Raw genomic sequence first — 15,703 nt, forward strand, 5'->3', positions numbered from 1 at the left:
AGTTAGGTTGTTTATTTGAGATTTTTCTTGTTTCCTGGGGTAAGATTGTATTGCTATAAACTTCCCTCTTAGAACTGCTTTTGCTGCATCGCATAGGTTTTGGATCATTGTGCTTTCATTTTCATTTGTCTCTAGCTATTTTTTGATTTCCTTTTTGATTTCTTCAGTAATCCATTGGTTGTTTAGTAGCATATTGTTTAGCCTCCGCGTGTTTGTGTTTTTTTACAGTTTATACTACAAAGCCATAGTCATCAAAACAGTATGGTACTGGCACAAAAATAGAACTATAGATCAATGGAACAGGATAGAAAGCCCAGAAATAAACCCATGCACCTCTGGTCAATTAATCTCTGACAGAGAAGGCAAGACTATACAATGGAGGAAAGACAGTCTCTTCAATAAATGGTGCTGGGAAAACTGGACAGCTACATGTAAAAAAAAAATGAAATTAGAACATTCTCTAACACCATACACAAAAATAAACTCAAAATCGATTAAAGACATAAATGTGAGACTGGACACTATAAAACTCTTAGAGGAAAACAGAGGCAGAACACTCTCTGACATAAATCATAGCAATATCTTTTTCAGTCCATCTCCCAGAGTAATGGAAATAAAAACAAACAAATGGGACCTAATTAAACTCAAAAGCTTTTACACCACAAAGAAAACCATAAACAAAACGAAAAGATAACCCACAGAATGGGAGAAAATATTTGCAAATGGTGTGACTGACAAGAGATTAGTTTCCAAAGTTTACAAACAGGTTTTGCAGCTCAATATCAAAAAAACAACACAATCAAAAAATGGGCAGAAGACCTAAATAGACATTTCTCCATAGAAGACATACAGATGGCCAGGAGGCACATGAAAAGGTGTTCAACATTGTTAATTATTAGAGAAATGCACATCCAAACTACAATGAGATATCACCTCACACTAGTCAAAATGGCTATCATCAAAAAATTCACAAACAGAAAATGCTGGAGAGTGTGTGGAGAGAAGGGAACCCTCCTACACTGTTGGTGGGAATGTAAATTGGTGCAGCCACTATGGAGGACAGTATGGTGGTTCCTTAAGAAACTAAAAATAGAGCTACCATATGATTATGCAGTCCCACTCCTGGGCATAATACCTGGAGGAAAACATGGTCTGAAAGGATACATGTACCCCAATGTTCATTGCAACGCTGTTTACGATAGCCAAGACATGGAAGCAACCTAAGTGTCCATCAACAGACAAATGGATAAAGAAGAAGTGGTACATATATATATATAATGGAATATTACTCAGCCATTAAAAAGAATGAAATAATGACATTTGCAGCAACATGGATGGACCTAGAGATTGTCATACTGAGTGAAGTAAGTCAGACAGAGAAAGAGAAATATCGTGTGATATTGTTTATATGTGGTATCTAAAAAAAAATTATACAAATGAACTTATTTACAAAATAGGAACCGACTCACAGACTTAGAGAATGAACTTATGGTTACCAGGGGGGAAGTGGTAGGGAGGGATAGTTGGGGAATTTGGAATTGACATGTACACACTGCTATATTTAAAATGGATAACCAACAAGGACCTACTGTGTAGCACAGGGAGCTCTGCTAAATATTCTGTAACAACCTAATTGGGAAAAGAATTTGAAAAAGAATAGATACATATATATGTATAACTGAATCACTTTGTTGTACATCTGAAACTAACACAACATTGTTAATCAACTATACTCCAATATAAAATAAAAAGTTAAAAAAAAAAAGAAAACGGTGTCATTGAGGAAAGCAAGAAATTCCTTTTAGGAATTCACACTCTGAGGGACAAACTTTGATGGATTGCTTCTGTCTCTTCTTTGGCCCCAGTCAGATAAATTCTCTCCCTTCCTCATCTCCTCTGCATTCACCCCAAAGAGGCCATGTTTCTCATGGCTCTGCGTAGCTCGGTAACGTACTACCTTGGATTTGCTTTGTCTCCTTATATGCCTTTCTTCCCTTTCACTTATTCACATCCAGGCATTGAACCCTCCCTTTCCAAAGTGTCAGCTTGTCCCTATGCCTCAGGCTATCTTTTTGAGGTGAAACAGTGGCTTCCAAACTTCTTTGATCACAGCCTATAGTAAGAAATATGTTTCATGTTGTGACCCAGTACCCACACACTCAATAAACACATACCTGAAACAACAGTTACAGGAAATATCCTAACTATTACTAGGTGTCCTGTACTTTGACTTTTTTTTCTTTTTCGTTTCATTTAAAAAAATGCTTGTTATAACCCCTGTATTGCTGGACCAAAGTGTAGGAACGTTTATAATTTTGTTAATATATTGATATATTGTCCTCCATAAGTCAGCACCTATTTCTACTCCCACCAGCAGTGCATGAGAGTAATGCCAAAACTGATATTATAAATGCTTTGAAAATTCTGCCTTTAGAGTATGTGACTCATCAATGTCTTCAAACTTGTTACACTCCTGTCTTGCCTGGGGATAGAGTATCTTGTGCATTAACTCAGCTCCTTTTTCAGTAGTAGTGGGAGAGCGAAAGAGAAGCCTGTGGGTTAGTTGAACACTTCAGGATTCCATCCTGATTTATTTATAATGTTTTGATTGTATCTCTTTGGATAGCTTTTTTGTGGTTGCTCTAGGTACTTTATGTATAGGTAACTTATTACAGTCTACTGGTTAACTCCCTTTACCTACCCCCTCCATTTCTAATGTGATTGCCTTTTATATTTTCTCTCTATATATTGAGAACTGTATCACACAGTGTTAATAATTTTTGCTTAAATCATCAAAAGTAATATAGAAGACTTAGGAGAAGAAAAAGGCTATTTACCCATATTCTTCCTCTTTGCAGTTTTTCCCTCCTGATTTTCCAATATTCCTTCTTTTATCATTTCCTTTCTGTTAGAAGAACTTCCTATAGTCATTTCTTTTTTTAGGGCAGGTCTACTGATGACAAATTCTCTTAGTTTTCTGTCATTTGTGGATATTTTAATTTCTCTCTCTTTCCCGAAGGATATTTTGTCTGGATATAGAATTCTGGGTTGGCAGTTCCTTTCTTTCAATACTTGAAGAATGCTTCTGGGCATCAAAAATATGAATAGAAATTGAAATTCAGAATGTTTATTAACTATGACCATAATGGTCTAAGTGTTAACAGAAAAACTTTTTTCGGAATTATAATTACTATGAGTATAACATAAATGTATTATTGATTTTATTATTAAACAATTACTAAATGTAAATGTATCTCTTCAGAGGGGACTTTTCTTTTCATGGAATTTATGTATCCATAGATGAATATTATGTATATGTTAGAATGAGACTGGTTTCAGTGGAAATTAATAGTAAAAAGAAAAGATGTTGGGTCACTAATAAGTGTGAAGTTTACAAAACACTTATGCTTTCGTTAAGTATATCATTTATAGTAGGCTTTACAGTGTATTCCTGCTAAACTAATCTATATGTAATATGTCCATATAGGAATGAAAAACAAGCAGAGAAATGGTTGGAATGTGACAGTATAAAGACTTGTCCCAGTTTTTAGAAAAATATGGATTTACTGTGTGCATTATTCTTTTCATAAAAGTTAATAAAAATGTTTCTCCATAAATGTTCAAGAAAATATAAAACACTAACTTAACTTTGGTATGTGTTACGTTTACTTGAAGATATGACATTAACTGAAGTAAGGGGTCTTTTCAGCTCTTTGAAATCATGTAAAATATCTTCACGTCACAGACACAAGACACAGGTGATTGATAGAATGTACTAATTTCTTTCTCATTTCTCTGAGAATGGTGAAAGTACAGATCTTGAATTCTAATTTAAGATGCTTCCCAGATCTTGAGTTCTAAATAATTCTATATAAATTATGTAAGGAGTCTGGCCACAAGCTTTTAACCTGGATGAACTAAATTCTAGCTGTCTTCAATATTTATCATCACTGTTTTCATTGGATTCTCTCTCAGATGAGCTTCTTAATCAGAAGGTTTTTTTTATTCTCACATCCTGAAGTTTTAACAGTGCATTGGGGCCAGGCCAGAATATCTGCTTTTTAATGTCATGTATTGTTCTCAACAGATGTGTGTGGGACAGGGAAAAACAAGACCACCTTGGATATATGGTACTTCCATTAGAGGATACTCCCTTGATATCAACATTTAAAATTATTCCTTTGGTATTCTGGATATTTCTACAGGGAAATGCATTGTAGTGAATTTTAGATGTGTAAGAGATACATCTTTCTTTTGTGAGCTGGAAGAAGGAAGATATAAAATACACTGTAGGAAAGGAGAAAGCAGTATGATGCTCTGACCTTGATATTAGTTCTAGTAGCTGGTTGGTAATTATAGACATGAAGGATTTGGAAATTGATTCCCTAAAACCATCTGGTCCCTAGTGTGAAGACTGCTGGATTAAGGTATAATCTTTCTTCACTAGATTATAGTCTTGAATCCTCTACTGTGTAATATTCATCTGCTTTTTATCTTCATAACTGTTTTGAGTCCCTTAAGGACCTTCATCATTGTGGGCTGATTACCGGTACTTCGCTGTGCTCTCTTTTCTCTTTTTCATTCTTCATGAGTGTGTTCCTCAGTGGAACAGATTTTTTTTTTTTAATTAAGTTATACTTGACATACAACATTAGTTTCAGGTATACAATGTGGTGATAAGATATTTTTATACGTTATGAAATAATCAGAATAAGTCCACTTACCTTCTGTCACTATACAAAGTTGTTACTGTATTACTGACTGTATTCCCATTACATCCCCTTGACTTAGTTTATAGCTGGAAGTTTTATACCACTTAATCCCCTTCACCTGTTTCATCCATCATCCTCTTCTCCCAGCAGTTTGTGCTCTCTGAGTCTGTTTCTGTTTTCTTTCATTTGTTTATTTTTCTTGTTTTTTGGATTCCACATATGAGTGAAATAATTCAGTATTGGCATTATTTTTTTTTTAACATCTTTATTGGAGTATAATTGCTCCACAACAGTGCGTTAGTTTCTGCCCCATAACAAAGTGAATCAGCCATACGTATACATATATCCCCACATCTCCTCCCTCCTGCGTCTCCCTCCCACCCTCCCCATCCCACCCCTCTAGGTGGCCACAAAGCACGGAGCTGATCTCCCTGTGCTATGCGGCTGCTTCCCACTAGCTATCTGTTTTACATTTGGTAGTGTATATATGTCCATGCTACTCTCTCACTTCGTCCCAGCTTACCCTTCCCACTCCCCGTGTCCTCAAGTCCATTCTCTACATCTGCGTCTTTATTCTTGTCCTGCCCCTAGGTTCTTCATAACCATTTTCTTTTTTCTTTTTGTCTGACTTATTTCACTTAGCATGATATCCTCAAGGTCCATCCACGTTGTTGTAAATGGCAGGATTTAATTCTTTTTTATGGTAGAGTATTATTCCTGTGTGTGTGTGTGTGTGTGTGTATACACCACATCTTTGTTATCTGTTTATCTATTGAAGGACACTTAGGTTGCTTCTGTATCTTGGCTATTGTAAATAATGCTGCAGTGAACATAGGGATACATATATCTTTTCAAATTAGTGTTTTTGTTTTCTTTGGATAAATAGCCAGAAGTGGAATTGCTGGATCATATTGTAGTTCTATTTTCAGTTTTTGGAGGAACCTCTATACTGTTTTCCATAATGGCTGCACCAATTTACATTTCCACCAACAGTACATGAGGGTTCCCTTTTTTAGTGGAGCAGTTTTTTATTCTTCCTCTTCCTCCTTCTTTAACATGTATATATATATTTTATTCACAATCCACTCCCCTCAGGTTTTAATTTTCCTCTGTGCATCAGATTTTGTATGGTTGTTGATTCTTCATTCATTCAAAAAACTTAGGATATGTTACAAAAACATAATTGCCAATTGTATTTCAATGACTAAAATTCCATGAGGGCAGGAATTTGGTGTGTTTTTCCCCTAATCATTGGATATGTAGAACCTATCATAGTAAGTGAATGAATGAGCACGAAACAAAATTTCCAACTCTTTCCCTAACAGAGAAATAACCAAATTAATGTTGTAAAGTCTTTTGTTTTTGTCAATTAATCTTTTAAAATAGTACTTTTCTGATTTAACGGTAATTAAAATGCTTTTAATATTGTGGTAAGAAGTATCATTAACATTTCTGATAATTTTAATTTTAATTGTTAATAAAAATTAATGACCATGATTGGGCTATTTCATAAAACCATACTGGAAATATAGGGTTATAAAAGCACCGACCTCATAGGGATGTTGTGAGGGTTGAATTAGTTAATACGTGTAAAGCACTTAGAACTGGACTTCACACATAGTAAAATGCTTGGCAACTATTAATTTGTAACTGAGAATGGTGCTGAAACTGACTTCTTCCCCATCGTTTTGCAGGAGGGCCCCTGATGGTCAGTTGATCAATTCATCCATTCATAGGGAGGCTGGCAGTTTTCCCTCAGGCCTTTGCAAAAGCCCCCTGAAAGGATCATCCTCCACAGGACTTTGACTCACCTTCCTTCCCAGGGGTCAACCTCTAAGACCCTTGAGGCTAGGGGACTGGGAAGAGCTTCAGAATGGCTAATATATTGCAGTCAAGTGGTGAGAGTTTAAAATGGTCTCTGCCTGTTAGCCCTGTGTGACTGAGTGACGCAGGGCAAATTGCTTCACTTCTTACTTTCCTCCCTTGCCCATCTCATCTCAGAGAATGACCTTCTCATCCCTTTTCTTACTCTGAGCAGCCATACTAGATTTCTTTTACTTGCACACAAATGCCATATCCTCTCCTACATCTGGCCCTTTGAACATGCCATCCCCTTCTAATGAAACATGTTCTTTCTCTCCCCTCCCCTCTTGCTTTATTTGGTCAGACCCTACTCATGCTTGCATTAATTGCCTCTTTTTTAGGAAACCTTTCCTAACCAGTTCCCACCAGCCTGGTTTGTATCTCTGCCATGCTTTCCCTTCACACCATCATGATTCTTAAAGCCTTTCATCCCATTTGGAGTTGGCCTACAGACTGAGCTCCCAGAGGAATTGATGGAATCTGACATGTTCATTGCTGCATCCCCTATTCCTGGCACATAGGAAGCCCCAATTAATGCTGTATATGTGGATGGGAAAAAATACTGGCGGTATTGTTACTTAGAATTTGGTTAACATTATTTCCACAGCTGCCCTTGTTTTACAGATTTTGTTTTTTGTTTTTTGTTTTTCCTGTAAAGCTGCTGAAACTTAGAAGCTGATTTTGTCACAGTGTAAGATGCCTTTGGAAAATTCTGCATTCCTCTTAGATGAATCTTTACAACTTGGTGAGTTTCACTAGATATATTCAATCTTCATTTTGAGTTCAGCAGTATGCCTTCTCTTTTTCTTTTCTTTTTTCTCTTTTCTCTTTTCCCTTTCCCTTTCCCTTTCCTTTTCCTTTTCCTCCCCTCCCCTCCCTTCCCCTTCCCCTTCCCTTCCCTTCTTCGCTCTCCTTCTTCCCTCCCTCCCTTCCTCCCTCCCTTCCTCCCTCCCTTCCTTCCTTCCTTCCTTCCTTCCTTTTCTGTCATAATTATTGGGTACAGTGAGGTTTGCAATCTCCTGGCAAGGCACATAGGACAGAGTATTATAAAAATATTTAGGACATGATCTGCTACCTTCTTTGATAGTTTTTATTTATCTTTAGATTTTTTATTCTTCAGCGGAATGAAACATTATTTATTGGTAAGGTAATTGATATCCAGATGTATTTTCTTTCAGCAATTCTTGAAATTTTTCAAAGTTACTACCTGAAAGTAAGAATTATAACTCGTCTTTTTTTGAGAGAAAGGTGATTTGCAAATGACTGAAAAGTAGAATAAGAATTATTTCCTGTCAGGTTTTATGTTTAGAGATAAAGAAGCAGTTGACTGAGGTACAGAAGGGCCAGTCACCTACTGCATCTCTGCCTTACAAGCAAGTCTCTCCATCAGGGGTCTGCACACCACCAAATCCAGCTTGCTGCCTGTTTTTGTATGACCCATGAACTAAGAATAGTGTTTACATTTTTAAATGGTTGGGGGAAAATAAATCCTGGAAGAAGAATACTATTTTATGATATTTGAAAATTATATGAAATTCAGATTTTAGTGTCTGTGAATAAAGCTTTATTGGAACACAGCCACTCTTAATTTTTACATATTGTGTATGGCTGTTTTCAAGCTATAGTGGCAGAGTTAGGTAGTTGCATCAGAGATGTTAGGGCCCAGAAAGCCAAAAATATTTACTTTGTGACCCTTTACAGAATAAGTTAGCTGACCCCTGCTCTACCTGGGTAGAGAAGTATCTATAGATTGAGTGCAAAGTAAGAGATGAGTGGGGGAAAATTAGAGGGAGGTAAGAGTTGATACCAGCTCTCAGTGACTGACTTACACTTTTTTCGTGTCCTGGAAAGCATAATCCATATTCTCATTAGACTGACCTGTGTTGCTGTTTTAAAATAGAAAATAAGAGAAGTTGATTCTCCTATTACTTTTCTTCTAAAATGAATGGACGTTTGTAGAAAGAAAATTAGTATAGTACTCTCAGTTTTTTACCAGGTTTTAGTGTTACCATAATAACTTAAGCATCAAGCACACTAAAATAGTAGCTCATAATGCTTTGCTTAGCGATGCCCTTACAGGAAACAGCAGTGATAAAAATTAAGCCATAAATGAAAGTTCAACTAAGTTATGTTATTTAGGGTTGGTAAATTTCGTGCCAGCCACCGTGGTCATACGATTCACCCAAATTAATAGAAAATTGGTGTAAAATGTGTTAAAGAATAATAAAAAATAAAGTTCTAGCTAAGCCTTAAAAAGCTATAGCTATTTAAAAATGAACTACAAAAGTGACTTTAACAGTTACTGATCACGTGACAGCTAAGACCCCAAATAGGACTAGATACCCCACTATGCTTAGCCCTACACACAAATAATTATCGTAACAAAATTATTCGCCGGAGTACTACTAGCAATAGCTTAAAACTCAAGGGACCTGATGGTGCTTCATTCCCCTCTAGAGGAGGGTGTTCTCTCTGTAATCAGTAAACCCTGATAAACCTCACCAGCATTTGCTAATTCAGTGTGTATACCGCCATCTTCAGCAAACCCTAAAAAGGAGTAACAGTAAGCATAATTATTATACATGAAAACATTAGGTCAAGGTGTAACTTACGGGATGGGAAAAAATGGGCTACATTTTCTATTTCAAGAACATATTTCTTATTATACAAAAGTTTTGATGAAACTAAAAACCAAAGGAGAATTTAGTAGTAAATTAAGAATAGAGTGCTTAGTTGAGTCAGGCCGTGAAGCATGCACACTCCGCCCATCACCCTTCTCAAGTATTAATAACTCTTATAACTTCTTAGCAAGTACCACACATATGAGAGGAGATAAAGTCGTAACAAGGGAAGCATACTGGAAAGTGTGCTTGGATAAATCAAAGTATAGCTTAAACAAAAGCACCTAGTTTACACTCAGGAGATTTCATAGTGTATGGACACTTTGAACTAAATCTAGCCCAAACCTCCCACAAATTCAACTATTATAAGCAGATTAAATAAATCATTCACCCAATATTTAAAGTAGAGGAGATAGAAATTAAAAATTTTTTGGCACTATAGAGAAAGTATCGTAAGGGCATGATGAAAGAAGCATTAAAAGAAATAAAAAGTAAAGCTTTCCCCTTTTACCTTTCGTATAATGAGTTAACTGAAATTTTTAACAAAGAGAAGTTAAGTTAAATATGCCGAAACCAGACGAGCTACTTATGTACAGCTTATTAGAACAAACTCATCTATGTGGCAAACTTGTGAGAAGATTTATAAGTAGAGGTGACAAGCCTAATGAGCCTGTTGATAACTGGTTGTCCAGGAAAAGGATCTTAGTTCAACTTTAAAAACTATTTAAAAAATCATAAATTTTAATGTATTTTTAAATACTAATCTAAAAAGTTGCAGCTTTTTAGAAACAGGATACAACCTTATCTAGAGAGTAAAAATAACACCATAGTTGGCTTAAAAGCAGCCATCAATTAAGGAAGCGTTCAAGTTCAACAACACATTTACCTTAATACTAGCAGTAAGTAAATCAACTCCTAGTTTAATACTGGACTAATCAATTAATAGAAGCAATAATGTTAATATGAGTAACAAGAAATATTTGTCCTTGCATAAGCTTATATAAGTAATAGATATATCACTGGTAGTTAACAACAAATAAACCTAAGTCAATGTTAGATTATTTATTAAAATTACTGTTAACCCGACACAGGTATGCACCTAAGGAAAGATTAAAAAGAGTAAAAGGAACTCGGCAAATACAAATCTTGCCTGTTTACGAAAAACATCACCTCTAGCGTAACTAGTATTACAGGCATTGCTTGCCCAGTGACATCTGTCACATGGCCGCGGTATCCTGACCATGCAAAGGTTGCATAATCATTTGTTCTCTGAATAAAGATGTGTATGAATGGCCACATGAGGGTTTTACTGTCTTTTACTTTTAATCAGTGAAATTGACAAAATAAGATAAGAAGACCCTATGGAGCTTTAATAACCGCCTGCCCCCCCAAAGAAGGAACTAAACCATCAAGGGATAACAAAACTTTTATATGGGTTAACAGTTTTGATTGGGGTGACCTCAGAGAACAAAAAAGCTTCTGAATGATTAAAATTTAGACCAACTAGTCAAAATATCTTCACTTATTGATCCAAAAAACTGATCAACGGGGCAAGTTATGCTAGGGATAATAGCACAATCCTATTCTGGAGTTCATGTCGACAGTAGGGTTTAGGACCTTGATGTTGGATCAGGACATCCCAATGGTGTAACTGCTATTAAAGCTTAGTTTGTTCAACAATTAAAGTCCTATGTGATATGAGTTCACACCAGAGTAACCCAGGTCAGTTTCTATCTATTAATATTTCTCCCAGTACGAAAAGACAAGAGAAATAAGGTCTACTTTACAAAAGCGCCTTAAAACTAATTAATGATATAATCTTAATTCATTAAAACACCCTGCCTGAGAACAGGGTTTGTTAGGGTGGCAGAGCCCAGTAATTATGTAAAACTTAAACATTTATTATCAGCTGTTCAACTCCTCTCCCTAACAAAATGTTTATAATTAACATTCTAACACTTATTGTCCCAATTCTTCTAGCTGTAGCATTCCTCACACTAATGAATGAAAAGTATTGGGTTATATACAGCTTCAAAAAGGACCAAACTTCGTTGGACCATATGGCCTATTACAACCTATCACCGACGAAGTTAAATTATTTATTAAAGAACCACTGCAACCAGCCACATCATCTGTTTCCACATTTATTATCACATGCATTCTAAAAGTATCTAATAGTATATACCTTTTGTACAGTTTCTGGTTTTTTCTGTCTGTGGAGATTACCTGTTATTTTTTAAGTGAAAGTACTAGTACATTACTTGGAAACTAGTTGGTGACTGACTCAGTGGAACAAAGCTAATACGTACATTGGGGATGACGGTACATGTCCCTTTTGGAGTCAGTGGATAGATTGGAGGATACTCTTAAGGAGCTCTTCTGCAGTCTGACAGAGGCAAGTTAAGTCCTCTGTTAGGAGATTAAAGATCACGATTTCAGGATCTACCTTTCTTGTCCTCTAGAACATTTCATAGTTTTGTCTTTGGACACATTTATCACGCTGCATCGTAGTTGCTTCCTTTTCAAAATAGGAAAACATAATACTTTTCCTGTCTGAAAGTAGGAATCTTAGGTTTGCTAAATTATAAGTTTCTTAAGGGTAGGTACCATGACTTTTTTTATCTGTTGGATCCCTCTGTAGCTATCATAGGTCTGGCACATAGTTGGCACACAGTCAGTGTTTGTTGAGTGAAAGAACAAGATCTCTCGTATCTCAAATAGCTATTGTATCTATGCATGATCACAATAATTCCATTTCATTTAAAGGTTTGCTTACTGGGATTGCATGTCTTTTTGTTAACTGTAGGAGAGAATTTTGATGAGAACAGTAATTTTTTCTGGATCCATTCCTTACAGATAGCTATCAAATCATTGATTTATTTGTCTAAGTTGATTATATATTGTAATTTTTTGGTATCTTGAGGGACAGGATTTCGAAACCACTAATCCATGAATTACCAATATCAAAGAAACCTAGAAACCTCCTCATTATAAAGCTTTAAAATGTATATATACTAAAGCCACTCTTGGATAGGAAGATTTTTGTATTCTCATCTTAGTCTTCTGAAACTTTTCCTAGCTCTTCCACTGAATCTCTTTTTTTAATGAAACTTCCCTATATAGTTTGCTTAAGAACCCAAGTTTTAAAATCTTATCTTGCAGAGTACCTTGTAAACATAAGACAGTTTAAAAGGTATTTAGCTGAAGGAAAACTTCCAGATTAAAGGACTCTAGGGAGATAAAATAGCTAATGCAATACATGACTCAGAACTGGATCCTGTACTAGAGGGGAAGAAAGCCTTAAAGGACTTTATTATTTGCTCTCTTAAAAAAAATAGACGTTAATATTGTATAATTGTTAAATTTCCTGAAGTTAGTAACTATACTATGGTTATTTAAGAGAATGTCTTTGTTCCCAGGCTGTACACATTTAAGTAATTGGGGGTAAAAGGGCATGATATATGCAACATACTCTCAGATGGTTCAGAAAATATGTTTATTGGTATATAAAGAAAATGATGTAAGTGTTAACAGTTGGCAAACTGGATAAATTATATGTAGAAGTTCTAATCCTAATGTCATAGTTAAATATCTATTAGTACAACTTAGAACTTAAAAAAAACCTTAGGTATAGTTTATTAAATTTTCATGTATCCTGTACTTTTCTTTAATGTTCACTTTGGCTTGTTTCATTAAAAATCTATTAAGTTTTCCCTTAGCTCCATAAATATGCTTTGTTTGTTTTTAAAAGAGATCTGTTTTTATCGTCTTAAATATTTTGAAGGAAATTCAAGAGTAAGGATGTATTATAGGGTTTTTCAAACTGGTATAAAGAATTGCAGACCTTTTTTGAGCATTTACTTTGTGTTACACATTATATTCTAAGCACTTTACATTTAATAATTCATTGTATTTCACAACAACCTTATGCTTACACCTTGCCTTGATTTGCTTTTTTCAGGTTTAGCTAAAACTGAGCTTAGATGCTAAGCCTCAGAAGCTTTGCATTTTCTTCTTTTTTTCCAAACACAAACTGTGGGAACTGGTGACCTGGAACTTAATATAGAAAATTGATTATATTTACATTAAGAAAAAAATATCATCTTAGAATTATCTAGTTTGTGAACATGAGATAGGTCTAACTTCAAGGTAGACTTTTGCCGTCATAATGTGGGAAGGATCCACATATCAAAACTATCAGTAATTATCCAGGAAAAAGTAAATAATGACTTTTAGTACCCAAGTAAGAGGCAGATTGATGTAGAAACCTAGTTCTACTAGACTTCAATTTCACCAAGTAAAATAAACAAAAAATTAAAAATTAAATATCAAGAGGCTGATATAGTATTGCTAACTTTTAAAATGTTTTATATTGAATTAAAACATGCATATTATACAGTGCATAAATACTGAGTGTCATTTTGATGAAATTTTATGAAGTCAACACTCGTTTAACCAATACCAAGATCAAGATATAGAACATTTTCATCAATCCAGGAGCCTCCTTCATGCCCCCTGACAGTCATCACGCACTCCCAAAGGTAACTATTATTCTTGCTTGATTCACTATTCATTAGTATTGTCTATTTTTGAACTTCTTTTGTCTTTTTATGATCAACATCTTGTTGGTGTGAGTCATTCATATTGATTCATATAGCAGTAGTTCATCCTTTTTCATTGCTTTGTAATACTTCATTATATGTATATACCAAAATTTATTCATCCATTGTACTGTTGATAAGCATTTGGTTTACTATCAGTTTTTGGCTGTTATGAACAATTCTGCTGTGAACATTCTTGAACATGTCTTTTGGCACATATGTATGCATTTCTGTTGGATAAATATCCAGTGATGAAAATGCTGGGTCAGGGTATTTGGCTGTTTAGCTTTTGTAGATGCTCCTAATGGTTGAATCAGTTTACACTTCCACCAACAGTGTACATGAATTCTTGTTGCTCTTCATCCTCAACACTTGAAATTATCAGTGTTTCAAATTAATAACTCTTCTGCTGTGTATGTAGTGAAATTTTATTGTAGTTTTAATTTGTTATTCCCTGATAACTTAAAAGGTTAGCACATATTTATATGCTTACTGACCCTTTGGATATCCTCTTTTGAGAAATGCCTGTTCATGTTTTTTGCCCATTTTTCTATTGTGTTGTCTGTCTTATGGATTTGCAGAAGTTCTTTATTTCTAGGATAAGTTTTTTGTTGGATTAAGTATTGAAGATATCTCTTCTACTTCTTCACTCTCTTAGTAGTGTGTCTTAATTAAGATAATTTCTTAATTTTAATAAAGTCTATTTTATCAAAGTGTTCTTTTATGGTTAGTTTTTTGTGTTTTAAGGATTCTTTGTCTATCTCAAAGCCAAGAAGATACTGTGCTATGTTTTCCTCTGTAAACTTGAGTGTTTTAACTTTCATATTTAGGTTTCTGCATGATATGTGGTAGGATTCATGGTTTATTTTATTTTCCATTTGGAAATCCATTTGGTCCAGCATTATTTATTGAAAAGACTGTCCTTTCCTACTGTAATGCAGTAGTAGTGCCTTTGTTGTAATTCAGGTGACTTTATTTGTGGGTCTCTTTTTGGACTCTGTTTCTGTTCCATTGGTCTGTTGTTGTACCAGTCCCATACTCTTTTAGTTATTATAGCTTTAAGTTCTCCAACTTTTGTCCTTCAAAATTGCCTTGGTTCTTCTTGGTCCTTACGAATTTCAATAAAGATTTTACACTCAGCCTGTCAGTTTCCTAAATGAGTAAATAAATAACAAATCCCTGCTTAACATTAAGCAAGTTAAATATTATCTATTATTTCATATTATTATTGTCTAGTTTAATATTGAATCTGTAGATCAATTTGAATATATTAAATATCTTTCCATATTGAGACTTTCAATATGTTAACCACAGTATATCTCCATATATTTAGGTCTTTTAAAATTTCTCTCAGAAATATTTTGTGTGTAGAGGTCTTAGACATCTTTTATTAACTTTTAAAGGTAATGATATTGTGGTTATTTTTTTTTTAAGTCCTTATAATTTATACATTCGTACTAGAGTATTTACAGATGACATGATATAGTTTTGGGGATTCGCTTCAAATAATACAAAGGAGGATGGGAAGGAATGGGGAAGGGGAAGAATAGATGAAACAAGATTGACCATGATTTGATAATTGTTGAAAATGGGTGATGAATATATGGGTTAATAATTATTCTTTTTTACTTCTGTGTATGTTTGAAATTTTCCATAAAAATAGGTTCAAAAATATGTATAACAACTGAAGATTGAAACACAAATATTTAAGAATTCAGAAGTTTATAATAATACTTAAAAAAAACACCTCATTTCATTACTCTGAAAATCACGGTTAAATGAAAAAATCAACCATTTATTCTTCATTTTCTGTACAGATTTCATTCCAGGATAACCAAATAGTTAAGAGGGAAAGTTTACTGTTATAGAAAAATCACAGATAATAACAAATGCTGGGAGAATGATA

At 34.6% G+C, this 15,703-nt stretch overlaps 1 protein-coding gene across 14 annotated transcripts in view; it reads left to right on the plus strand.

Annotated features, from left to right (window-relative positions):
- CLOCK (clock circadian regulator) overlaps positions 1-15,703 on the plus strand; it is a 132,780-nt gene that overhangs the window by 31,521 nt on the left and 85,556 nt on the right. For 6 of the 14 annotated variants that reach the window (XM_059922966.1, XM_059922970.1, XM_059922968.1 and 3 more), the window contains 2 exons: positions 7,234-7,320; positions 13,637-13,737. The exons of 2 other annotated variants lie outside the window; for them this stretch is intronic. The gene's annotated coding sequence lies outside the window, so the exon portion shown is untranslated. Of the gene's footprint in view, positions 1-6,406; positions 6,611-7,233; positions 7,321-13,595; positions 13,738-15,703 lie in introns of all 14 variants that reach the window. 6 more of the 14 variants (XM_059922976.1, XM_059922967.1, XM_059922973.1 and 3 more) reach the window with 4 other exon arrangements.

This window comes from Balaenoptera ricei, chromosome 5, assembly GCF_028023285.1.
Source record: "Balaenoptera ricei isolate mBalRic1 chromosome 5, mBalRic1.hap2, whole genome shotgun sequence".
NCBI classification, from domain to species: Eukaryota; Metazoa; Chordata; class Mammalia; order Artiodactyla; family Balaenopteridae; genus Balaenoptera; species Balaenoptera ricei.